Genomic DNA, 26,465 nt, shown 5'->3' with positions numbered 1-26,465 from the left:
CTTGCTGGGGGCACATGCTGCCTGCAGTTCTGCCCTTTTCCTGCCTCTGAGACTCCCTTAGTAGTGGGGGGGGGGGGGGGGGCGGGGAGGGGCACGTCCTACTGCAGAGAGGAGCTCTCTCCCTTTCTCCCCCTATAACTTCTTTACCCCCTGCACCTCATGTGGTATCCAGAATTCTGGGGATAAAAGGTTGTCATAAAAATAGCAACATGATCTATCATCTGTCAACATGATCTGTTTATTGAGTGATCTCTAAGCGTTCTGCTAAATACTTTCTAGTTGTTGTCTTGTCGAGTCCTTACAACATCCCAGTAAGGTGTGTAGAAATTTCTATTGCGCTTTTTACAGATGGTGAAGCCGAGGCTAAAAGAGGTTATATAACTCGTCCCAAATCCCCCAGCTGGGATTGGAGCCCTCCCCTACAGCTCTGGGTCCAAAGCCCAGGCTCCTCTCAGGCGCCTGTCCAGACCTGTCCCTCCCTGAGGGAGCCTGAGGGGCTCCGGGTGCTTTGCTTCAAGGCAGGTGTGCTTGTTAGACACACTGGTGTCTCTACACGGAGTGCTCTGGGGACACGCAGGTGACTGCTTGTGGGAGGCAGCGCTGTGATCACAAGTCCTTCCTTCCAGTAGTTGGCACCTCTCCTTTGCTTTGGGTTGGGCTGGGGGTTTCCAATCCCTGTGAGTTGCTGCTCCTGGGATCTGTGGGACTCCTGGCCTGTGATTATCAAGTCTGGGCTCAAAGCAGGGTGAAGCAGCCCATGTGAAGAGGCAGGCTCCCAGCTCTGGGCTGAGCCTGTGACCTCCGGCAGCCCTTCCCTGCCTCAGCCTCAGCTCCTGCTCTGTGAAATTGTAAATGGAGACGGGGATGGGGAGGGGCACCAGGCTCAGATTCCTCTACCCCTTCGGTCCCTTTCGTGTTCTGATGTTACTTGGCAACAGGATTTGTGCAGCGAGGCCTTGGCTCCAGGAGACATGAGAGGGAGGTTGCGGGAGGGGGGACACTGGAGAGTGGCTTGGCTTCCGGGGAAGCTTCCAGGACTTGGAAGAGGAGAAAAGAATGGGTGGGGCCTGCAGCAAAACCAGGGACTGGGTGGCCCAGATGGGTTTATTCTAGGGCCCTAAGGCCAGTTCCAGAGCCATTTCCCAGAACCTGGCCTTCTCCTCTGGGCCAGGAGACATGGCAGATGGCATGGGCATAAGGCCGCGCCAACCAGACAACAGATTTTAACTTCTAAAGAGAAGCGGCCGTGGTCCTGTGAGCTGACTGCCTCCGGGGCTTCTCTCTGCCTGGAGTCCTCTGTTCCCAGGACTCAAGGTGGCTGAAAACTGAGCTCTCTGGCCTCACTACTGGGCTGCCTTTGATTTCCCCGGGAGTGGGGCGGACAGGGAGGGTTGTGGGTCCTGAAGCAGGTGAGCACCACCCCCCCCAATGGTTCCCCAGGCTGGGCCAGCAAGAGTGGAAAGCTGGTGCAGCGGGTGGGTGGAGAGCCAGGGAGCTGCAGGCCTAGGAAGGGCTGATAAGGGGTCTCTCATGAAGGGACTGGCTCAGGGGACAATGGGCTTAGTGTGGGTGGCCTGCACTGTTGCTTCGGTCTCTGCTCTCAAGAGAGGTTTCCATGGCACCCAGACCCTGACTTGGCTACAAGTGTCAGTTAAGACAGTGTGTGGGAGTCCTTGAGTCCCAGCCTCCCCCACAGGGGGTGGGGGAACCATCCCCTCTGGCCCTGCCAATACCCACTATCACTGTGCTATGGGACAGTCTCCAGGGACCTCGCAAGCCCACTCGCCCTCCTCCTCCCCTCCAGGAAAGGGTAGAGACTTGGGGCTTTTCTGGCTGGACCTCATATGAGGTCCCCACTTAGACCTTCATTCTTCAGGACTTGTTCATCTAGGGCACGGGGACAGGCAGGGGACATACCCCTTTTGTGCATTTTCCCAAACCTAAGCCAATAAATGAACTCTCCCCTTCCCTGACTCATCTGTAGGAATGGTGAGTTTTAGTGCTAAGTTTGGAAAAATGGGAGCCACTTTATAAATTATCAAGTCATGAGGACATGCAACTCTTTTGTTTTTGTTTTTTAACGAGCGTTGTGGCTAGTTAACCTAGTTAACCCTTAACACAAGTAAACTAATGGCAAACGTTACCATCCGTGTACCAACAAAATGCTTCTGACCTGGGGGTTCTCGGAAGGCTTTGTAGAAGAGCTGCTGTATGAGCCACGCCTCAGCAGGCAGGGTCAGCACGGGCAAAGGCACAGAGGTAGGAATGTCTAGGGAGTCGTGGGGCTGGGGGCCTGTTACCATGTAATAGGAGATGAGGTTCTGACGGATGACAAGACCCTGGATGAGGCTTACAGATCTAGAGTCTAGTGGTGTAGACCTCTTGAGGTTTTATTGGGGCAAAGGGAGCACTATTTAATTAAAGTGGGGCTTCAGAGGGGCACCTGTAGTGGCTCAGTCGGGTAGGCGTCCAACTCTTGGTTTCGGCTCAGGTCGTGATCTCACGGTTCACAAGATCGAGCCCTGCATCAGGCTCTGTGTATTGACAGCATGGGACCCACTTAGGATTCTCTCTCTCCCTCTTTCTCTCTGCCCCTCCCTTGCTCACACTCTCTCTCTTTCAAAAATAAATGAACTTAAAACATAAAAATGGGGCTTCAGAAAGCCCACACTGCTAAAGTGCTCCAAACAGCAACGATGATCTCACACTCACAAAATGGTTAATTGTGAAACCTGTTGTTGATCCTGTTTTCCTCAGTAAAACGTCAACCCTATATGAAGTCCGTGCCCTGCTGTATCACCCCCAGGGCACTGGCGAATGCTCTGGGTGAAGTGTGGAAGTTGGACTGGGGGCGGGGGAGAAGACCCATGAAGGGGTGGTGGAAGTGGGGGCTGTGGAGGGAAATGGAGGCTGGCAGAAAGACACAGGGGCTGGAGTGGCCCTGGCAAAGGCCCATTTTACAGACAAAGAAACTAAGGCTCAGCTAGGCGATACTAGATCTGGCCTTTCCTTTCTGCAAAACTTACCTTTTTTCCTTTGGAGACACGAAGTGCCAGGTGAACAATTCTCCAGGAGGACAGAAATCCGGCCATGTGGATGTGAAGACGCAGGATCCAGCCAGGGCAGGAGAGAAGGACCCGTGCCAGACACGCCTGATTCCACGCATCATCCCTTCTGTCTACCTTGTGGCGGGTTGGTCCCCCGGGACACAGACTCTGAGGTGATTAGTGAGCAGAAAGTTTATGATGTGCCCTGGGGTGAATGTCCATGGGGTGTGGCGGTGAAGAGACAAGGGGGAGTGGACAGTGGGAGCAACTGGCCGGCGGCGCAGCCTCAACTGGGCGGTCAGTCAAACGACCTCATGCGGAGCTCTGGAGCTGTGCTGGCCTCGGAGTTGTCCTTAGGTGGGATGAGAAGGGTGGAGCTGGGGAGTAGGCCCTGCAGTCCCAGAGGAGAGTCGCGGCGGCACCACCCACAGTCCAAGTGGGACCAATGTCTCTACCAAAGGCAACTTCCCTCTGAGTTCCAACACTGAGAGGGAGAACGTGTCTGAGCCAATTCATTTTTCTCAGCCAGGCTACACGGATCAAAGGCCACTGACCAGCTCAGGGACTGGCTGTGTCTGGGTGAGTCAAGCAACATTCTCAAAGCTAGAATTTCTTCCTCCATGCCTCCCTTCCTTCCTTCCTTCTTCCTTCCTTCTGTCCTTCTCCCTCTGTCTCCCCCTTCACCTCTCCCTCCTCCTCCTCCTTTTCTTCTTCTTCTTCTTCTTCTTCTTCTTCTTCTTCTTCTTCTCCTTCTCCCCTTCCCCCTCCCTGTCTCCCTTCCTCTCCCCCTTTTCCCCCTCCCCTTCCTCCTCCCCCTCCTTCTCCTTCTCCTTCTCCTCCTTTTCCTCCTCCTTCTCCTTCTCCTTCTTTTCCTTCTCTTTTTCCTCCTTCCCCTTCTCCTTCCCCTCCTCTCCTTCTCCTTCTCCTTCTCCTTCTCCTCCCCCTTCCCCTCTTCTTCTTTCTTCTCCTTCTTGTTTATATACTTTTATACCTGGGGTGGGGGGAATCACATTCAACTGGTAAAAAATTATGACGTTTATTTGTCCATTTATACAGCTGTGTGTTGTGAGGGAAGAGGTGAGAGATGGTGATTGCCTGGTACAGAAAAGGACTGTGGGACCAGCAATAATAGACATCTTTGGCCATATGCAAATCCATCGTTACTAACACCCTAAAGAGCTATTTTTACTCTTAGCAACAGGGATAAATCTCACAGATGCAATATTAAAAAAGACACTAGACACAAAAGAGTACATCCTGTATGATTCCATTTATATGAAGTTCAAAAACAGGCAAAACTAATGTATGGTGACCAAAATCTGAATGGTGGTTGCCTCAGAGGAGGATTTTACCTGGGAGGAAGCAGAGGGAGCCTTCGGGGGTGATGGAAATATTCCATGCACTGATCTGAATGGTGCTAACCTGGAGGTTATATATGTAAAAAATCATTAGGCCATACTCTTTTTTTTAAATATATTTTTAAAGAATATTTATTTATTTTGAGGGAGAGAGAGCACAAGGGAGGGGCAGAGACAGGGGCGGGGGGTAGAGAGAGAATCCCAAACAGGCTCTGCACTGTCAGCTTGGAGACCAATGTGGGGCTCAAACCCACAAACTGCAACATCATGACCTGAGCTGAAATCAAGAGTCAGAAGCTTAATCTACTGAGCCACCAGGCGCCCTAGGCCATACTCTTAAGATGTGTGCTCTTTATCATATATGTTACACTTTTGTTATTCTCTTTGTTTTTAAGGAAGAGAAAAAGCACTTCAGTAGGGGATCTAGGCCAATAAAGGCAATGGCTCTAATGATAGAATTTTATGTTTTTCTAGAAAGCCAGGGGAGCCTTGAAGACACCTGTTAGGCGGTGGGTTTCCCCTTGTCAGCTCTCTAAATTCTGCCTCTGATTCTCCCAGTTCCCAGACCACTAATATCCTGCCCTCATGCTAGGGACTAATTTTAGAAATTATTCTTCAAGAAGAACTTCCTTTTGGCTCAGCATGACTCCTATCTCATGCTTACAGAAGGGGGTCCTGGCTGAGGGCACAGCTACTTGGGGTCTTGTGCAGTGCTGGACCTTCTTACTCTTAAAGAATCTGGCCTAACAGTGCATCAGAAACGTTAAGCACAGCCCTCAGTGGCTGTTATATATTTATGTATATATGCAAACACATAGATACATACTCACGTATATTCGTGCATATATATTTTTATTACAAAATATTTTTGGATGGTTTTAACAATTTTGCTTTTAATCAGGTCTTTTTTTTTTTTTTAAGTAATCTGTATACCCAGCATGGGGCTTAAACTCACAACCCCAAGATCAAGAGTTGCATCTCTATCGACTGAGCCAGCCAGGCCCCCCTTTGATAATATCGCTTTTCAAAATAAGGATATGAGGAACACATGTTATTTCTTAGCAGTCTCCATGCTTTCCTCAAGAATTATTGCAAATGGGCAAATGTTACTTCCAATTCATTTTTCAAATGTAATGAAATTATTATAAATACTAAATTTACCAATTAATGAAGTTGACATAATGGGTCGCTTTGAAGGCATTTAATTAAACATGTATTCATTTTGATTATGCAGTTTTTCTTTGCATGCTTTGCAGTAAATGAATTTCTTCCCTAGAACTCAGACTTTTCCTCTGAGTGTTCAGTTGATAATAAACTATTTCTCCCTGAGGGTCACCTTCTGGGCCAAGTGGGTGGGCCTGGCCAGGATGGTGGGGTTCCCCAACGGCTCTGCTGTGCAAGACAAGTTGTGGGTTGAGAGCGGTGAGCACAAGACGGTCTCAGAAAAGAGTCAGACATTTCCCAAGAGTTGGTGAATGTCATCCCTTCTGGCCTGTGGTGATGGGGAGAAAGTCAAGTTCAGCAGATCTTAGGAATCATGGTGCTCTATTGAGTCTGACCGTAAATACACGTCTGATGAGTCATGATTGCACGTGGCAGATCTTGATGAACTGATGTGAAAAGATGTCTAAGGCAGAGTCAAGTGAAAGAGGAACTTTTAGACAGCACAAAAAGTAATAGCATCCTGCATTGTGTGTGTGTGTGGGGGGGGGGGTGTGGGTATGGGTGTGTGTATACACACAAGCACAGACAAAATCCGGAGGAGTGCACCAAGGACTAGAAACACTGATTATATACAGAAAGCATAACTATAGGGGAACTCTCACTTTCTAAGTCACCCATATCTGTAATGCTTGAGTTTGTTCAGTGAGCATGTACACCCTCATATAAATCCTCAATTTATGTGATGGGTAAGTCCTGAAGTGTGTGAGCTCATTCAAAATACTTACCTCAAAACTTCAAAATAAAGTGGCTCATAAATAACGAAAGAAAACACTGGTGATAGGTTCTAGTAGGTAGAAAAGTATCATGCCACGAACCTTCTTTTTTGTCATTCATTAAATATCAACAGCTGGGTCACCTGAGTGGCTCAGCCGGTGGGGCGTCTGAATCTTGGTTTTGGCTCAGGTCACGATCTCATGGTTTGTGGGTTCGAGCCCTACACTGGGCTCTGCGCTGGCAGTAAGGAGCTTGCTTGGGATTCTGTCTCTCTCCCTCTCTCTCTGCCCCTCCTTCTATCTCTCTCAAAATAAATAATGAAAAACTTAAAAAAATATACTGATTGTGAACAACCCGTATAAATGTATGTGAATGGTTATTTGAGAAACAAAGGCCACCTGACAAACACACCAGTGAGACTCCAGGTGGTGGTTTTGGCCTATGACCATCAAATCTGAGTTTCTCCTTTTCCTCCATTTTAGTGAAACTTGCTTCCAACATGTTTGTCATGGGTAACATTACATTCTTTGTCCTTTTCAAAATTGTGTCGCTCTGTTGTTTAATAAGGTGAAATGTGATGGAAAGATGAAACTGGAAACCATTTCTCTAAGGGGCTGGCTACTTTTTGATGAAAAACCTGTGGTCGCTTGTTCGTCCAGGACCCTCCAAGAGTATCAGCTAGTCTCTTCGAGTCATGATCTCCCTACAAGGTGAACCATTGGGGAAATACATGTCACAAAGTGTCATCTCAGACCACCTGCAGGACACAGCCTCCAGGCTAACTGGGAGCCACGCTGGATGGGAGGACACTTTGCATCCTGCTGTGAGCATCACCTGGTGAGTTTCTGAACTTGGTGGTCAGGGAGAGGCCCTGAAAAAGAGGGTCAGGCAGTTTATTCCAAAATAAGCTCTGTATATTTTAAAGGAATTGATCTCTTTAGCAGTTTTCTTCTGAAATGTGTAGAAATGAATCCTGAATGAGTCGATTAATCAGAAAAAGTCCTGCAAATGAAATTTGCAAAAGAGAGTCTCAGGTTCCAGGTGTCCCAGGTTTTCATTGGTCGATTTGCTTATTCACTCAGTCAGCATTGGCTGCCCCCCTCAAGGAGGGGTGAGGGGAGGCCAAGGAGCAAGTAGAGGGATACGTAGACAAGCTATAGGTGACTGTAACGAACTCACAGTCTGGTGTGGTATTTCTCAAATTTGGAGGAATGTCTTCTTTTTTGCCATATCTGAGTACCATTTGTGTGATTGTTCACTTAACATTTTTCTTTAGGGGCTCCTGGGTGGCTCAGTTGGTTAAGTGTCCCGTTTAGGCTCAGATCATGATCTCACAGTTCGTGGATTTGAGCCCCGCATCGGGCTCTGTGCTGCCAGCTCGGAGCCTGGAGCCTGTTTCAGATTCTATGCCTTCCTCTCTCTCTGCCCCTCCCCCATTTGTGCACGTGTGCTCTCTCTCTCTCTCAAAAATAAATATTTTAAAATATTTTTTTTTCTTTAGACCAACTGATTTTTTTCCTTCCATAAATTTGTTTCTAAGAGAGTCTATGTATCTATTATGGACTGAGTGCGTGTGTCCCTCCAAAATTCCTAGGTTGAAACCTGACCCCCAAGTGATGGTATGAGGAGGTGGGGCCTTTGGGAGGTGATCAGGTCATGAGAGTGGACCTCTCATGAATGGGATTAGTGATCCCGTAAAAGGGATTCCCAGGGAGCTCTCTTCTCTCTTTTCACCACAAGAGCATACCATGAGAGACACCTGGGTGGCTCAGTCAGTTAAGTGTCCAAATTTGGCTCATGTCATGATCTCATGGGTTCGTGGGTTGGAGCCCTGCATCGGGCTCTGTGCTGACAGTGCAGAGCCTGGAGCCTGCTTCAGATTCTGTGTCTCCCTTTCTCTGCCCCTCCCCTGCTAATGCTCTCTCTCTTTCTCTCTCTCTCTCTCTCTCTCCCTCTCAAAAATACATAAACATTAAAAAAAAAAAAGAGCGTACAATGAGAAGTGGGCAGTCTGCACCCAGGAAGTGGTTTCTCACCACAGCCTGGCCATGCTGGCACCTTGACCTCAGACTTCTAGCCTCCAGAACTGTGAGAGATAAATTTATGTTGTTAATAAGCCATCCAGTTTACAATGTTTTGTTATAACAGCTCAAACTAAGACAGGATCGCTGTGAAATTATAGATTGTGATAGTCCTGATTTTTTTCTAATACACATTAAAATAAACTATTAAAATGTTTTAAAGGCCCATCCACCTGTCACCTCAAGGCATCTCGTATACCAGCAGGGCTGTATCCTTGGGCATGAGATCAGTGCAGTCCCATTGGCCCTGTGGGCTTCATGCTCTGTGTACATTGTCTTGAAGTTTGTTTGTTTTAAGTTTATTTTCATTTAGTTTTGTTTTTTGTTTTTTAATTTTTTAAATTAAGTTTATTTATCTATTTTGAGAGACACAGAGAGAGCACAAGAAGGAGAGGGGCAGAGAGAGGGAGAGACAGAATCCCAAGCAGACTGCACCATCAGCGCAGAGCCCCATGTGGGACTCGAACTCACTAACTGTGAGATCATGATCCGGGCCGAGATCAAGAGTCAGACGCTTTACCCACTGCACCACCCAGACGTCCCTGTTTTTTTTTTTTTTTTTTTTTTTAATGTTTTCATTTATTTTGGAAAGAGAGAGCACGTGTGAGCTGGGGAGGGGCAGAGAGAGAGTGAGAGAGAAAATCCCAAGCAGGCTCTGCCCTGTCAGCACGAAGCGTGAGGCAGGGCTTGAATTCACAAAACATGAGATCATGACCTGAACCAAAATCAACAGTTGGGAGCTTAACTGACTGAGTCACCCAGGTGCCCCTGTTGTTATTTTTCGATTCCACAGATAAATGAGATCATACGGTATTTGTCTTTCTCTGAATTATTTATCTTAGCATAATGGCCTCCAGACCCATCCATGTTGTCACAAATGGCAAGAATTCTTTCTTTTTTATAGCTGGATGATATTCTATTGTGTATGTATATATATATACCACATGTTCTTGATCCTTTCATCCATTGATGAATACTTAGCTTCTTTCCATATTTTGGCTATTGTAAATAATGCTGTAATGAACGTGGCAGTGCATGAGGTTTTTAACCAATTTATCTTCGAGTCTGTATTATGTAAGTAAAGGCCAATAAGACAATGAAGCATGTGCTGGTAGCCAGGGGCCTCGGTCCATGCACTATCCTATCTTCTGCCATCTCTTTGGGATGTGGCCTTAGCTGCCCAGTCCCCTCACTCCTAGTGTCCTAGTCTCTCCCAGTTTCCCCTCCCTGCCCGTGTCCAGCAGGCACCGCCATTCCCTGCTCTGGCTGGAGGGGTCTGGGCATGTGGGCCCTGCTGTCTCTCGTGGTAAGGCATGATGGCAGCTGTCTCTGTGCTGGGCTGGCAGTGTGGCCCATTCAGCAGAGACAAACCTCTTGCCCTGCCCTGCTCCAGGTACCTAGAGCATCCCAGTGTGCAGCTTGCAATCCCCTCAGGAGGCAGAGATGCCCGACTCACCATGCCAGTCCAGCAGCCAATGACGTGTCAGCGCTGAGTTGTGGAGGGCAAAGGGTGGCCTGGTGCCTTTGAGGGTCTGCCATCGCATCCCCTTGCCTGAGGGAGCACAACACTAAATAGAAACAAAAAAACAATACCATGACAGGTCAAGAGAGAGATTTCGGAAGAAAGGAAAAAGCTTTATATTTTCATACATTTAATGGCAGCTTTTCTTTTTTTTTAATTTTTAAATTTTTATTTATTTTTGACAGAGAGAGAGTGCGTGAGCTGGGGAGGGGCAGAGAGAGAGAGAGACAGAGTATCTGAAGCGGGCTCTGCGCTGAGAGCTGAGGGCCTCATGTGGGGTTCAAATTCACGAACCATGAGATCATAACCTGAGCCAAAACCAAGAGTCAGATGATTAACTGAATGAACCACCCAAGGGCCCCAAGTTTTCTTCTTTTTTGAACAAGGGGCCTTGTATTTTTGTTTTGCAGTGAGCACACAAATTATGTAGCCGACCCTGACCCGAAGCAGCACCTGAGAAGTGTCACTGGGACCAGGCAGGTACAGTTTCTAGGAGGCACTGGAAGACGTCACCTGGTGGTCCAGTGCGCCATACGCCTGCTGCATTGGGCCTGGGAGTTGGATGGAATTTAGATCTGTGGGGCTGGGGAGAGGCACACCTTGAGGAAAGGAGCTGAGGTGGGAACTTAGGGTCTGCCCAGGGACTGCAAAGGCATGGAGCACGGGTGGGGGACCAGGAACCCTGGGAGATGGCCCAGGAAGTGGGCACGTTGAGGGCAACTGACACAGAAACTGATCATGGTCTGCGGCCCACAGGAAGACTGATTGCTCCTGACTAGGGAAACAACAGCTGTGAGGGACAGTGGTGGTGGTGTGGTGAGAGGTCTAGGAAAGGGGTTAGGTTGGGCCTCTTGTGGTGATCATACAAGTAACAAGAGACACTTTCCTTTATGAACCTTATGAGACCAGGGGCTGTTTGACTGCAAGATGTAATTCTAGGAGGAAAGAGTCAGACTAAAGGCAGGGCAGGCTGTGGGAAGAGGCCTGAGCAGGACAGAGACCAGACCTGTGTTATCCAGGACAAGAAAGAAGGATCCATGGTAGTCATCTCCAAACTATTTGGATTATATACCCATGAGATATTTTTGAGCACACACCCTAATATTTGTACCTTCATTTACGCATAAATCATGTACTTACACAATTCTATTATGGCTGTTCTAGAACAAAAGCCAAACCAGAACTTTTAAAAGGATAACTAAAAATGAGGATAAAAGAAAGTTGTAATAACTTCTTCCTACCCTCCCAGTGGGCTGCCATCTTGTGATGTTTGATATCTGGAACCTAATCTTACGCCCAGACAGGGGCCGAGCTTCTGGGCAGTTTGTGCTTTCTATGTGTGTGGAGGCAGCTGTGGGGCAAGTTGGGAATGGGGGTAGCAAATGCTGACTTGTGTGTCAGGGGAGTATATGGGAGGGGAGCCTCAGGGGATCCTCACAACACCCCATGGGCAGGAGCTGTTACTTCTAGGTTATTATGAGAATGCTGAGAAGTCCTGTAACTCATCTGAGGTCACAGCTTGTGCCAGGATTTGGACCCACGTTTGGCTGACTCCAGATCCTATATCTGTCCCACTGGGCCACACTGCCTCTCTAGTTAACTTTGGGTCTGGCCTGTTTTTCTGGAGGAGCAAGCTGTTGGGGTTGAGCTCCATTGTCAGAGCAGGGCTAGTCATCCCAGAATGGGGCACTGGGGCAGACTCTGTCAGCACCCTGTCCACAAGGGCCAAGGGCATCTGCCTACAGTGTGACCTCCACCTCAGGGCTTCATCCTTGGGTGTACTGGAAGCTGAGGGGAGAACAAATTCTCCCTTCAGGTCGGACTACTCTGAGATGTGTTCTCCACCTTCTCCCAGAGGTGCCGCACCTGAGCCTCAGGTACTCTTAGAGGTGACCTACTTATTAAGATATTCTGCTTTGGCTTTCTTCCCTTCCCTTTTCTATCCTTTCTCTGTCTCACTCCCCACTCCTGGGATCACTTCTTGAATAAAGTGCCTGCCCACAGATCCTTGTCTCTGGGGAACCCAGTCTAAGCAGGCCCACTGGGGAGAGGAATCTTGTCTCAGGCCATGTTACTCTGTGGCCCTCACATCCTGCTCCCTCTGCCTAGGCCTTGGCACACATTGCCAAACAGTCATGGCATTCTTTACTATAAGCCAAGAGTTCTCCACAGGGCACCTCAGGCAACTGTTAGCAATCATTTAGAGTTGACAAGTTGGTTGAAATCTATTTTACTTCAATTTTAGAAAGTTTGCTCAGGTTGCTTTATGGAGAACAGATGTCAAGGATGATGAGGGCAGAGGCAGAGAGACCAGTTAGGGGGCTACTGGAATAATCCAGGTGAGAGATGATAGTGGCTTGGTCCATATTAGCAGCAGTGGTAAGAAACACAGGGTTCTGGATGTATTTTGGGTTTTTTGTTTTTGTTTTTACTTTTTTAAAAAGTGTTTTATTAATTTATTTTTGAGAGAGAGAGAGAAAGAGAGAGAGAGAGAGGAGAGAGGAGCACGTGCACAAGCAGAGAAGGGGCAGAGAGAGAGAGGGGGAGACACAGAATCTGAGGCAGGCTCCAGGCTCCAAGCTGTCAGCACAGAGGCTGACATGGGGCATGAACCCACGAACTGTGAGATCATGACCTGAGCTGAAGTTGGTCGCTCAACCGACTGAGCCACCCTGGATGTATTTTGAATGTAAGCCAACATGATCTATCAATTGATTGTATACAGGACATTAGAGGAAGGAAGGAAGGAATCAAAGATGACACCCAGGTTATTTTGCCTGAACAGTTGAAGAAGTTGTCCTTTTCTGAGATGACGATCAGGAGGAACACAACGAAGGGATAGAAGTTAAGTTTAGGATGCCCATTAGACATCCAGGTAGAAAGGTCATATTGTAAGTTAAAGATAGAAATTTGGAGTTCAGGTTCAAGATCTGGGCTGAAGATCTAACTTTGGGAGTCATTCAGTCCTAGAGACTGGGTGAGGTCAGTAAAGAGTGATAGAAGAAAGGTGCAAAGCCTGAACCTTGGGAAACTCCCAATGATCAATGTCAGAGGGATGTGAGAAGAGGAGGCCAGTGAGGTAGGAGGAGATCCAAGGGGAGTGCATATCCAAACCAGGAATGTGTCAGGAAGACAGAGTGTTCTGCTCCATCAAAGACGCTACTGATGAGTTTAGTAAGATGAGGTTTGAGACTTGCCCATTAGATTTGGCAACGAGAGGACCTCAGGAGTCTTGACACAAGCTATTTCAGTGGAGAGAGGTCACAAAAGTCAATGGGAGGGAGTTGCAGTGAGAAGGGGAAGAAAGGAATTATGACAGTAGCTGGACAGCTCTTAAGGGGCAGCAGAGAAGTGGAGTGGGGTCAGAAGCTGGATGAGAGATAAAGGAAGAGACATTTGTTGTTTGCTTCTCCATCTTGTTATTGGTTAGGCCTTACAGGTCAGCCATGGATGAAGTTCTCTCAGGCAAATGCAATGGAGGGAGTTGGGGTGTATGCAACTGTAAACTATAACAGTGTAAACTGTGAAATATAAGCTGGGAAAGGATGGCAATGAGGCACTTAAGGGGCTAATTATTAGTGAAAACATGGTTGGAGCAGAGATTGCACATCTCAATTGGAAGAAGAATTATTGGAGTCTGTGTAAGAGAAGGAGTGAGCTGGAGAAACAGGGCATAGTGGCTGCAGCATGGGTTACTAGAAACTGAGACACTGGAGGGCTCTCTAGTCAGTGGTAGTAATGGGTTCCAGGGTATGTCTGTGGAAGTGAGTGGTTGAGGTGGAGGTGACAAGGTCACTGGTTTCCATGTGTAAGTCGTAGAATTGGAGGCTGGGTGCTACACACTACATGTTTGTGTCCCCTCCAAATCCGTATGTTGAATCCTACTCCCTGATGTGATGGTGTTTGGAAGTGGGGCCTTTGGGAGGCGATTAGATGACAGTGGGGCACCCATGAGTGGGATCAGTGCCCTTATGAAAGAAACTCCAGAGAGACTCTTGCCCTCTCTGCCATGCAAGGACACGGTGAGAAGAAAGCAATGTATGAACCAGGAAGTAGGTCATTACTAGACACCCAATCTGCCTTGATCTTGGACCTCCCAGCCTCTAGAACTGTGAGAAATAAATTTCTGTTGTTTATAAACTGCCCAGTCTCTGGTAATCTGTTATAGCAATCCAAGCGGACTGACACTGGGACTTGGGGAGGATCTTCTATGTGGATATTGAAATCACCGTGAGATAAAGCTGGAGATAAAACAGTGCTGGGGAGTGTGAGCGTGAATCAAAGTCCTTAAAAAGCACAAAAGGAAGTGCCCAAGGGTCAACAGGTGCAACAAGGAGGGCATCCATGGATAGTTTGAGGAGATTCCAAGGGAGAGTAAGCCAGCCGACTGGTGTTTTAGGAGGGAAGGAGGGAGAATGGTTTAGAAGCAGCAATGAAGAGCAAATGCGATCCTGACCCTCCCCAGGGCCTGAGTATGAGCTAGGAAGAAGGCAGCCTCGCTTCAGAGGCTACAGGGGAAGTAAGCCCTCTAATTTAGCTTCCCACATCATTGTCACTTCACCTAAGAGGTTCAAGATACAATACTTTCTGAACCCACATGTGATGCTGACCTTGGAAATTTTACCCCAAACCACAATTACCCATCCACAAAATACTGGGCCAGTCTTTCTCCTCCATTTACCCAGTAGGTATATATTTGTCATCTCCAGAGCTTGTGTTTTAAACTGACCTTTAAAGTCCTTGTTTACAAAAACATGCAATTCTTTTCGTTGTGAGGTCATATCCCTAGGGAGACTTACTAACTCTGTGTTTAAATTTCTTTGCCTATTTTTTCCACCAGTGTCATCAGGTGACCTTTATAAACATACAAGTTAGCACTGATTGAGGTCAATTCAGGCTAAGACATCTTCCCCAGACAGCTGCCATTGCTTAAGAAGAGGAAGGAAGGAAGGAAAGAAGAAGAAGGGAGGGAAGGTGGAAGGAAGGAAAGGAAGGAAGGAAGAAAAGAAGGAGAAAGAAAGAAAGAAAGAAAGAAAGAAAGAAAGAAAGAAAGAAGAAAGAAAGAGAAAGAAAGAAAGAAAGAAAGAAGAAAGAAAGAAAGAAAGAAAGAAAGAGAAAGAAAGAAAGAAAGGAAGGAAGGGTGGGTGGGAGGGACAAAGGAAGGGATGGGGAGGAAAGAAGGAAACAAGCATGCAAATGAGAAGGCTAAGAATTCCAGTATAAGAATACTTGGAAGTAATCTTTTATGAAGGATAATTTTCCTGCCCCCCTCCCTGCACCTTGTATTCCACCATCTCTGGTGCTCATCTTTATAGCCCCAGCATCTGGAACAGTGCCAGTCATCACTGGTGGAATGAATGTGCTGGTGGCTGTTGTTGCTGACCCCCAGCAAAGATTCCTCCGGCCCTTAGGACTTTGGGCATCTGGTCCTCAGAGAAACATCAGCCCCCATATCCAGCCCATGCTCTGTCTCTGCTCAGCTACAGAACTCTACCTTGCTTCTTTTCTCCTGCAACCTGTGTGTTCAGAAACTCCTTGGCAATTATGAAGTGCAACTCTATTGCTGATCTATTACATAACTTAATCTAGTGCCAACCACACCCTGGCACTGGACCCTGCTGGGCAAGGGGCCAGATTGGGAGGGCTTTTCCCTGCCAGGGCTCAAGTCTGGTTAAGAGGTGAGATATTCACTGCCAGATACACAAACTCCAAAAGCGGTTTTTCAGCTGCATTTAGGACTGAGGGTAGTTTCTGCCTCCAGTGGTGGAGGTTGGAGGCCATCTGAACTGGGAATGATAAGAAGCAGGAGATGTAATAACAAGGTGTAAATAAAACAGAGATGAGGGCAGTGAGGGGAGCTGGGTCTGGCCAGGAGCATGTGTTGTCAGAAGCCTCTCCAAGCCTCTTTCCCACCCTTAAGCCCACCTCCCTCCAGCAAGCCATTGTCTGGACTAGACTTGGCTTTGAGAGTTCTACCGGTGTACGTTTTGATAATACACGGTGAGTTTTTAGACCACAGCATATGGAGGTGGTTGTTGTTGAGGAAATGCGTGGTTGATTTTGCAGTTTCCTGTGGGGTGAGGGAGCTTTATTTCGTTCCTCCAAGCACAGTCTCAGCCACGGTGGCTCACGGCTATGGTTGGAGATAAACCCTCACAAACCATCCCTCTGGCTTTTGAGTGTATGACAGAATCCTCATAAATGACTCAATCCTTATGAGCTCCAGTGAAATGAAAAGGAAAACCTCCCAGGGCGAGACTCTGCAAGCACCTTTGAGGAGGTCCTAGATGAGACATCAGTCAGTGACAGCGTGGAGAGGTAAATGTTCTTCTGCCTTTGTGCTCCCTTTCCTGGGGCCTGGGAACTATGGAGACCTTTGCAATGCAGCTCAAGGCTAGGAAAGAGACAAGCATAATGTTAGCATAAAAAAGACAAAGCAGAATTGCTAGTAGGAGGAACTATGGAGACCTTTGCAATGCAGCTCAAGGCTAGGAAAGAGACAAGCATAATGTTAGCATAAAAAAGACAAAGCAGAATTGCTAGTAGGAGGTTTACTCTTCGTAGGTCGAACATTCCATGCTGTAGATGCGCCCCCCTGAACCTGATCGTTCACTCTCTCCACTAATCCTCCTCTTATTGGTTCCTTAGAATAGCACTTCTCTACTTCCTAGAGCTTGCTGGAACAGATCCTAGGTCCCCACCTCCAGACACTGTTTCAGTAGCTCTGGGTAGGGGTGGGGGCAAAATCATCATTTCTGACAAGCTCCCAGATGATGCATATGATGGGGTTCAGGACATGCTACCCTGAACATGGCCCCCTGGCACCCTGAACATCTTAAGCTGAAGGAGTTTGAGAAAATGACAGATGCATGGCTGAATGGTCATTTTGCTGAGAACATATCTGCCAAGAGGATTATTAGAACACAATATTTGTGTTTGATCCAGATCCGAAGACCTGAGGTTGGACATGCATGTCAACTTCCTTATTTGTAAAATATGGAAAAGACCACTCCCTTGGGGATTGTTGTGAGGATTACAGTCACAGCTAGTAAGTGTAGCACTGGAGCCAAAATCTGGTTTCACAGACTCACATAACGGCGCACTTACTAGTAACAGTACTAACACTGCTTCCAGTGGAATGAGCGCTTACTGGGTCCAGGCATTGTGCTAACTGCTCTAAAGACAATGTTCCATTTAAACCTCCAACACTCCAGAAGGAAGATACTATTATTCTTATGGTACCCATGAGGAAAGTCGAGCTAAGAGATGAAGTAACCTGCCCCAGCTCGCAGAGCCGGGGTTGAACCCAGGCCTCCTCACAGCAAGGCTGCTACCACCTCATAAATCATGGGCCTCCTCCCATCAGTGCCTCTCAGGAAACCATCAGATTGGCTGCGGCCCCAATACGGCTGGGAGCAAGGAGGCTTGGGGCATCTGCTACCACAGCCCTGTGTGGGCTTAAGCAAGTCACTTCCCCTCTCTGCACTTGTTTCTTTTCTTTTCTTTCTCTCTCTCTTTCTTTCTCTCTTTCTTTCTTTCTTTCTTTCTTTCTTTCTTTCTTTCTTTTAATATAATTTATTGTCAAATTGGCTAACATACAGTGTGTAAAATGTGCTCTTGGTTTTGGGGGTAGATTCCCGTGATTCGTCGCTTACATACAACACCCAGTGCTCATCCCAACAAGTGCCCTCCTCAGTGCCCATCACCCATTTTACCCTCTCCCCCAAATCCCCATCAACCCTCAGTTTGTTCTCTGTATTTAAGAGTCTCTTATGGTTTGCCTCCCTCCCTCTCTGTAACTATTTTTTTCCCCTTCCTTTCCTCCATGGTCTTCTGTTAAGTTTCTCATATGAGTGAAAAGATAACTGTGAAGTGGTGACTAAGGCCCTTCCAGGGCTAACATATCAGAACTCTACTACTTTTCCATTAGGGCTTTGGCACCCAGTGAGGTTCCAGAAGTTTCTCACACTGCCAGGGTTCCAGCAATAAACCAGATCCCAGGAGACTACTTAGACTCCTATAATCCTCTCAAGCTTAGAAAGGAAGGGACCCTACAGAATATCAACAGGGACGGCAGGGCCTCAAAAATAGGAGGGACCAGGTAAGCTGCTGGCTCAAACTAGGCAGGTCCACAAGTCCCACCATGTCTTTTCCCTGGCTTTTGAAGAAGGAAAGATGAGCACAGTTAGTGCTCTAGATGAAAATATTTTAAAACTATTTCTTTATACACGAGATAATTTAAGACTGGGTCCAGATGTCTTGTACATGCAACCACTCTGTGTCAACACAAATGTCTTAAAAGGCAGAATAGGTACATATATTTTATCAAGAACACTCACCATCTATATTCTACCATTAATACTTTATTATACTTTACTATGTGTCTATCCATATAGCCATTCATTTATCCATCTTGTTTTTTATATATTTCGAAGTAAGTTTACAGACATCTGTATACTTCCCCTTAGGTGTTCAAGCATGCATATTGTTAACTACAGTTCAATATTTAATACATTTACTTTGATGTAGAATTTACATATAATGAAATGCATAAATCTCAAGCATACAATAACTGATTTTTGGCAAATGCATTAAATTGTGTAATGTAACCCTCCCCATCAAGATACAGAATATTACTCTCACCTCAAAAAGTTCCCACATGCTCCTTCTCATCATAGATTGTTTTTTTTCCCCCATCAAAGGGTAGTTTTGCCCAGAACAGGCTTTTTATTTTTTATTTATTTATTTTTCCAATTTTTAAAAATAAAGTTAATTAATTAATTAATTAAAATAATTTATTGTCAAGTTAGCTAACATACAGTGTATACAGTGTAGTCTTGGCTTCGGGAGTAGATTCGCATGATTCATCCCTTACACAAAACACCCAGTGCTCATCCCAACAACTGCCCTCCTAATGCCTATCTCCCATTTTCCCTGTCCCTCCCAACCCTCAACCCCCATCAACCCTCAATTTGTTCTGTGTATTTAAGAGTCTGTTATGGTTTGCCTCCCTTTCTGGTTGTAACTTATTTCCCCTTCTCTTCCCCCATGGTCTTCTGTTAAGTTTCTCAAATTCCACATATGAGCGAAAACATATGATATCTGTCTTTCTCTGACTGACTTATCTCACTTAGCATAATACCCTCCAGTTCCATCCACATTGTTGCAAATAGCAAGATTTCATTCTTTTTTCATCGCTGAGTAGTATTCCATTATATATACATTACTACATCTTCTTTTTTTAGTATATGTGCTGCCGAAGCGAGCACTACATCTTCTTTATCCATTCATCAGTTGATGGACATTTGGGCTCTTTTCATAATTTGGCTATTGTTGATAGAGCTGCTATAAATTTTGGGGTACATGTGCCCTATGAATCAGCATTCCTATATCCTTCGGATACATTCCTAGTAGTGCTATTGCTGGGTCATAGGGTAATTCTATTTTTAATTTTTTTAGGAACCTCCACACTATTTTCCAGAGTGGCTGCACCAGTTTGCATTCCCACCAGGAGTGCAAGAGGGTTCTCGTTTCTCCATATCCTTGCCAACATCTGTTGTTTCCGGAGTTGTTCATTTTAGCCACTCTGACAGATGTGAGGTGGTAGGTATCTTCTTGTGGTTTTGATTTGTATTTCCCTGGTAATAAGGGCAGAACAGGCTTTTTATATTAGCTTTGTTGAGGTATAATTTATAGGCAATAAAACTCACCAATTTAAAGTATATAATTGGGTGAATTTTGACAAATGTATACAGTTGTGTAACCACCACCACAATCATGATAAAACATATTTCTATCACCCCAAAATGTTCTTTATGCTTCTTTGGAACCAATCACCATTCCCCTACTTTTGGCCCCTGGAAAGCACAGATCTGCTTTCTATCATTATAGTTTTGCCTTCTCTAGAATGTCACATAAATATTATCATACAGTATGTAGCCTTTGCATTTAGTTTCTTACTTACACTTAGCATCACACTTTCAGATGTGTATGTTTCAGTAGTTCATTCTTTTTTTCTTTTATTGCTGAGTAGCATTCCATTGTATTGGTATACCACAATCTGCTTATCCACTCACCTACTGATGGACATTTGGGTTGTTTCCAGTTTCTAGAACTGAAATCCCAAATGCAACATAGGGGTGGCATGGAGTAAGATTTGGAGGCTTGAAGGAAGCACTAATCTCTGTATTAATCCTTATCTTTTTTGGGGGGAAGACATATATCTACACCACAGATCAGCAAATGTATTCAATAAAGGGCCAACTGCAAATATTTTAGGCTTTGCCATTGTAGCTATAGACAATATGTAAGCAAAAAAATGTGGCTGTGTTCCAATAAAACTTCACTTAAGGATGCTGAAATTTGAATTATAGAAGTTCCATGTGTCACAAAACATTTTTCTTCTTTTGATTTTTTTTCAGCTACTTAAAAACATAAAAATTATTCTTAGCCTGCAGGAGGTACAAAGGTGGATGGTGGGTTGGATTTGGCACACAGGCCATAGTTTGTGAACTTCTGATCTGAATTTATTCAAAATACTTTAGAAAATTATGTTTAAGTATGTCTTAAAAATTTAATGGTAACCACCAAAAAAGTAGAAATAAAATGTATAATTTCTAACCCACAATACAAAAAACAATGGAGGGGCGCCTGGGTGGCTCAGTCGGTGAAACGTCCTATTCGTGGTTTCAGCTCAGGTCATGATCTCATGGTTTGTGGGTTCGAGTCCCGTTTTGGTCTCCATGCTGATGGTGCAGAGCCTGCTCGGGATTCCCTCTCTCTCTCCTTCTCTCTCTGCTCCTCCCCTCCTCTCTCTCTCTCTCAAAATGAATAATAAAAAATTATTTAAAAATACAAATACAAATAAGGAAAAACAATAGAATACAGAAAAACTGATCAACTGAAGAAAAGATGGAAACAAAAAAGAGAAGAAAGTATGATAGAGAACATAAAAACAGCAGGACAAGGATAAGTCTGGTTTTATAAGTAATCAGAGTACCCACGAATAGGTTAAATTAGGCCATTACAAGACCTATATTTTCAGTTTAAGTTAATAAAAAGAAAAAAATTATGTTATATCTTATTTCCAAAAAGTATATCTAAAGAAAATCATGCAGAAAGTTTGAAAACAAAGGTAGAGGGAAATAGACACCTCCTAAATAGGTATCATATGTTACATAATAGCTATAAAATCCAAAACAATAATTTAAAAAACATCACACCCATTAGGATGGCAACTATAAACAAAACACACAAAATAGAAACCAGCAAGTGTCAGCAAGGATGGGGAGAAATTGGAGCTCATGTGCACTGTTAGTGGGAATGGAAAATGGTGTAGCCACTATGGAAAATAGGATGATGCTTTCTCAAAGAACTAAAAACAGAATTACCATATGATCTGGCAATTCCACCTCTAGGTACACACCCCAAAGAATTGAAAGCAGGGACTCAAGGAGATATTTGTACACCCACGTTCATAGCAGCATTATTCACGGCAATAGGAAATAGCTCAAAGGAAAGCAGCTCAAATGCCTATCAGCAGATATAAGATAAACAACACAAGGTAGTCTGTACACACAGCGGAACATGATTAAGCCTTGAAAAGGAAGGAAATTCTGTCACCTGCAGCAACACAGATGAAACTTGAGGACATTATGTGGGTGAAATAAACCAGTCACAAAAGGATGAATATTGTATGATTTCACTTACATGAGGATCGTAGAATAATCGGGTTCACAGAGACAGAAAGCTGAGGGGCAATTGCTGGGGCGGGCAGGGAGGAAAGAGGAATGGCGAGTTGTTACTTAATGTGTAGAGTTTCAGTTTTACAGAGAAGAGTTCTGTGGGCGGAAGGCAGTGATGGTTGCACAACAGTGTGATGTACTTAAGGCCATAGAACTGTACACTTAAAAATGGTTAAAGTGGCAAACTTTATGTTATGTGTATTTTACCAAAATTAAAAAAAAAATAAAATAGAAAGCATTACAGTAAACATGGATTAGTTCATACTGATAAAAGCTACAGTCCACTGAAAAGATATACAGTCGTTTGCTTCAGTGCAAGGCACAATAGAGTTCTGAAATGTACCTAATATGTATAAATAACACATTGTCCCCAGTGGAGCGAGGACTCATTTCTTCCAGACACCCATGGCCCTTTTACAAATTAGTCATGTATCTGACCACAAAGGGAATCCCAGCAAATTCCAAAAAGCACAAAAATCTGATTATTTTGTTACTCTGCAATAAAATTAGAAATTAAGATGCAAAACAAAACACAAGAAGTAGCAAAATAAAAATCTTCTCACTGGAAAATTTAAAGCCTCTTTTAAAGTAACTCCTGTGTTAAAAAGGAAATTATAAAGTTGAAATAAGCCAAAATGAGACTTTGTTTTATTTTTTTAATTTTTTTAATTTTTAATTAAAAAAATTTTTTAAAAATGTTTGTTTATTTTTGAGCCAGAGACAGAGCATGAGCAGAGAAGGGGGTAGAGAGAGACGGGGAGACACAGAATCTGAAGTAGGCTCCAGGCTCTGAGCTGTTAGCACATAGCCCAATGCAGGGCTCGAACTCAGGAGCCGCGAGATCATGACCTGAGCAGAAGTCAGACACTTAACTGACTGAGCCACCCAGGCGCCCTGGGACTTTGTTTTCAGGGACTACTGGGACCTGATCCAAGTGGAGTCAGGGGAAATTTATTAGAAACAAGAAGAATTCAGAATAAATGAAGGAAACATTAAAATCAAGAAGCTAGAATGAAAGATCAACAAAATAAATCCAAAGATATTAAATGGATGGAGTATAAAAGTTAGCAGAATTTAATGAGGTGGAATACTCACATACAAAAATAACCTTGATTAATAAAACACCATCTTGATCTTTGAAAGGACCATTACTATAGACAAACCTAATTACATGATATAAATAAGATATATGAATAAAAATTTAAGGAATAATTAACATTTGAAATGAAAAAGGAAGGGTACCTGGGTGGCTCAGTCGATTGAGTGTCAGACTCTTCGATTTCGGCTCAGGTCATGATCTCACAGTTGTGAGATCAAGCCCCATGTCAGGCTCAGTGCTGAGTGTGAAGCCTGCTTGGAATTCTCTCTCTCTCTCTCTCTCTCTCTCTCTCTCTGCCCCTCCCCCGCTCACACAGGCTCACAGTCTCTCTCTCTCTCTTTCTCAAAATAAATAAATAAACATTTAAAAAATGAAGCAGGAAACACACCTATTGAGATTTTAAAGCATTCAAAAATTACTAAAAAGAAATTAATGTTAATAAAAAAATTTTTTTAATCTAGGTTAAAATGCAGAATTTTCTAGGAAGATGCAAATTACCAAAATTTGTCTAAGAGGAGACAGAAAACCTGAATGGGCCAATAAACACGGAAGAAATTCAAACTGTTGTCAAAGTTCTTTCCCTTTAACAAAAAACCAAAACCAGGCTCAGATGGTTTTGTTGGTGAATTACGTCTGACTTTCAAGGATCTGATTGTGGGCATAGTACATAAATCCTTCCAGAGTGTAGGAAACCTAAGTCTACAAGTTTAATTTTTTTTAACGTCTGTTACTTATTTTTGAGAGAGGGACAGAGAGAGACAGAGCGCAAGCAGGAGAGGGGCAGAGAGAGAGGGAGACACAGAATCTGAAGCAGGCTCCAGGCTCTGAGCCATCAGTGCAGAGCCCATCGCGGGGCTCGAACCCCCAACCACAAGATCATGACCTGAGCCGAAGTTGGACACTTGACCGACTGAGCCACCCAGGCACCCCAGCTCTAGAGGCCGAGCTGGAAAGATAACACCTGTGTCAAATGGGGGCTCTGGGAAGCCAACTAGAATTAGGAGCGCACAGGTTTTTGGGTGAAAACACTTGTGAAAGAGAAACAAAGGTTGGCATCCAGGTTGGGCAGAGGAAGCTGTCAGACCAGGATGCAGATCTGCTCAAATCTTTGCCAGCCCAGTGAGAAGTTCCAGAACAGTGACGGCCTATTAGAGGAGTCCCACATTGAGCACAAATCGCAGGGCTTTGTACTTTCCTCAGTACTTGGAAACAACTTGAGAAAAGCATGACCCTGGTTCATCACCACACAGTAAAAAAAAAAAAAAAAGAAAGAAACCAAAAAAGAAGGAAGGAAAACTATGAGATAATTACACTAAAAAGTTAAAGGCCCAACATTCTAAATAGACTATCAGCAAATTGAATCCAATGGTGTTTTTAAAGGATTATGCATAGAGACGACAGAGATGGTTTTTTGTTTTGTTTTGTTTTTCTTTTTTCCTTTTAGAGAGAGAGAGAGAATGAGCCTGTGTAAGCTGGGGAGAGGAGCAGAGGAGAGAGAGAGAGAGAGAGAGAGAGAGAGAATCTCAGGCAGGTTCCCCTCTCAGCATGGAACCTGAAGCAGGGCTCGATCTCACAGCCCTGGGATCATGAGCTGAGCCGAAATCAAGAGTTGGAATGCTCAACCAACTTAGGTGTCCCTGCAGAGATGGTTTTAAGCAGAGAATCTGTTAATGTACTACAGTAATAGATTTAAAGGAAGAAAAGATTATTCCCATCACAATAAATGCCTTGATAAATGGATTGGATAAAATGTGTGCCTATTTCTAAATACGAAGATAAAATTCTTGCAGCTAAAAGTGGAAGGAAACTTTCTTACCTTGATCAAGTCTAACTATCAAAAAACTGTTAGTAAACATCTTATTCAGTGGTGAAAAATCAGACATTCCAGAAACATCAGGAACAAGACAAAGTTGTCCATCATCACCATTACTATTAATCAGTCTACTGGTGATCCTAATCAATTCAATCAGGAAGAAAAAAAAAGAAATTTAAAATTTCCTTTTATTGTTTTAAAATTAATCGTGATGATGGTTGCATAATTCTGTGAATATGCTAAGAAAAATTGAATTGTAGCCTTTAAATGGGTAAGTTGTATAGTATGTGAATTTTCTCTCTAAAAATTGTTAAAATATCATCATCTTGTCTGTTACAAGACTTACTACTTAAAGATATTGTCTACGTAGAAAATTTAAAGCTAACCAAAATTTTAAAAATGAAAGTTAAAAATTTTTAAAATAAAAAATGTGAGAAAGTTTGGAAAAATGGCCAAATACAAAATCAATACACAAAACTCACGTTCTTGTAAACAAACAACAGCCAACTTCCCAGCATCACAGAAAAAGAATCCCATTTATTCCACACAGAAAGATGAAACAGCCAAGGATAGACCCCATAAGAAATGTGGAAGACTTAAATTTTAAAGGCAATATTTGACTGATAAATAAAAGTCGAGGTATAAGGCACAGCAGCCAACTAGTTCCTGAACCCTACATCTCCTTTGGGAATAGCCAGGGTGGAAATTCCCTGTAGAAGAGCCTGTGACATCAAAGGGACCATGAAGAATGCGACTAATGAAGTATTTAAAATGCCTAGCACAAAGTCTGGCAAATAGTGACCACTCAACAAACGTTAATTATTTTTCCAGATTCCACGTGCAGTCCCAACTCAGGGTCACAGGAATGGAAAATTGAACTTGATCCTGCAGTGTTGGTGGATTGATTGGGATGGCAGAAATGCTCTAGGGAGAGTATGACATCTCCTTGAACAAATATGTTGCTTAGAGATGAAGGGATCTGACTGGACATAAGCGCTCACAGGAAAATAAGTCATTACAGTTCAGGGATGGAACTCAGTGTGTGCGTTTGTGGGTGGATTCCTGAAATCTGATGTTCTTGGGCATTTCTTTATTCAGGTTAACACTCACCCAACTACATGGCACCACTCAGAACTGAACAGGAAATGGGAGGGTCATAGAAGGGTTTTCATTCATTCATTCATTCATTCAAAACATAATTATTGGGTTCCAAACTGTTCTTAGCAGCTGCAAGAAGCTAGGGGAAAAAGGGAGATGTATAAGGTAAAAACCCTTTTTCCAGTCTAGTACAGTGAGGACAGGATACAAGAAGACCAATAAAGTTGGATGAAGCACCAGGCAAGAGGTTTAGAAGCAAGGCCAGGGGTAGGTAACTTTAGGACAGGCATGTGGAAGCATGACCCAAAAAGAGAACCAAAACTGGGAATAGATTTCAACAGCTGTCTTTACTTTTCAGACCAGCAAATATTTAAAGATTGACAACACCAGGTGTTCCTGGGATGTGCAGAACCAACTCTCACATGTTGCTGGGATGGTATAAATTTGGGACAGCTTTTCTGGAGGGCAACCTCATGAAACATGCCAACACTGAAAATGCACATATATATGACGTGGCAATTTCAAGCCAGGCACTTATCCCATGGGAATAATTGGACAAATGAAAGAAGATGTCAGTCCCAATACACTGGGATTGATTCATTGCATCATTGCTTAAAGAAGAAAAACTTGTAATCGTTGGACCAGGTCACACACTCATCCTTGAACCAATCACGGTGGTCAGAGGGATTGGGTCCTCTGATGGGCCAAATTTCAGTCACACATCTCTCCTCGGTTGCCAGGGGATGGAGGAGAACCAGATGGACA

General features: G+C 44.4%; 1 long non-coding RNA gene across 2 annotated transcripts; it reads left to right on the top strand.

Moving 5' to 3' along the window:
* The first annotated feature begins 3,007 nt into the window (after positions 1-3,007).
* Positions 3,008-19,448, top strand: LOC122216283. 2 transcript variants are annotated; one of them, XR_006200808.1, is made up of 5 exons: positions 3,008-3,220; positions 3,573-3,626; positions 7,003-7,180; positions 10,357-10,426; positions 19,406-19,448. It is a non-coding gene; the product is annotated as an uncharacterized LOC122216283 (long non-coding RNA). The 2 variants fall into 2 exon arrangements; XR_006200807.1 differs by having other exon boundaries at positions 3,008-3,626.
* Positions 19,449-26,465: the final 7,017 nt, after the last annotated feature.

Source organism: Panthera leo, chromosome A3, assembly GCF_018350215.1.
Source record: "Panthera leo isolate Ple1 chromosome A3, P.leo_Ple1_pat1.1, whole genome shotgun sequence".
NCBI classification, from domain to species: domain Eukaryota; kingdom Metazoa; phylum Chordata; class Mammalia; order Carnivora; family Felidae; genus Panthera; species Panthera leo.
This window is presented reverse-complemented; position numbering and strand designations above follow the sequence as displayed.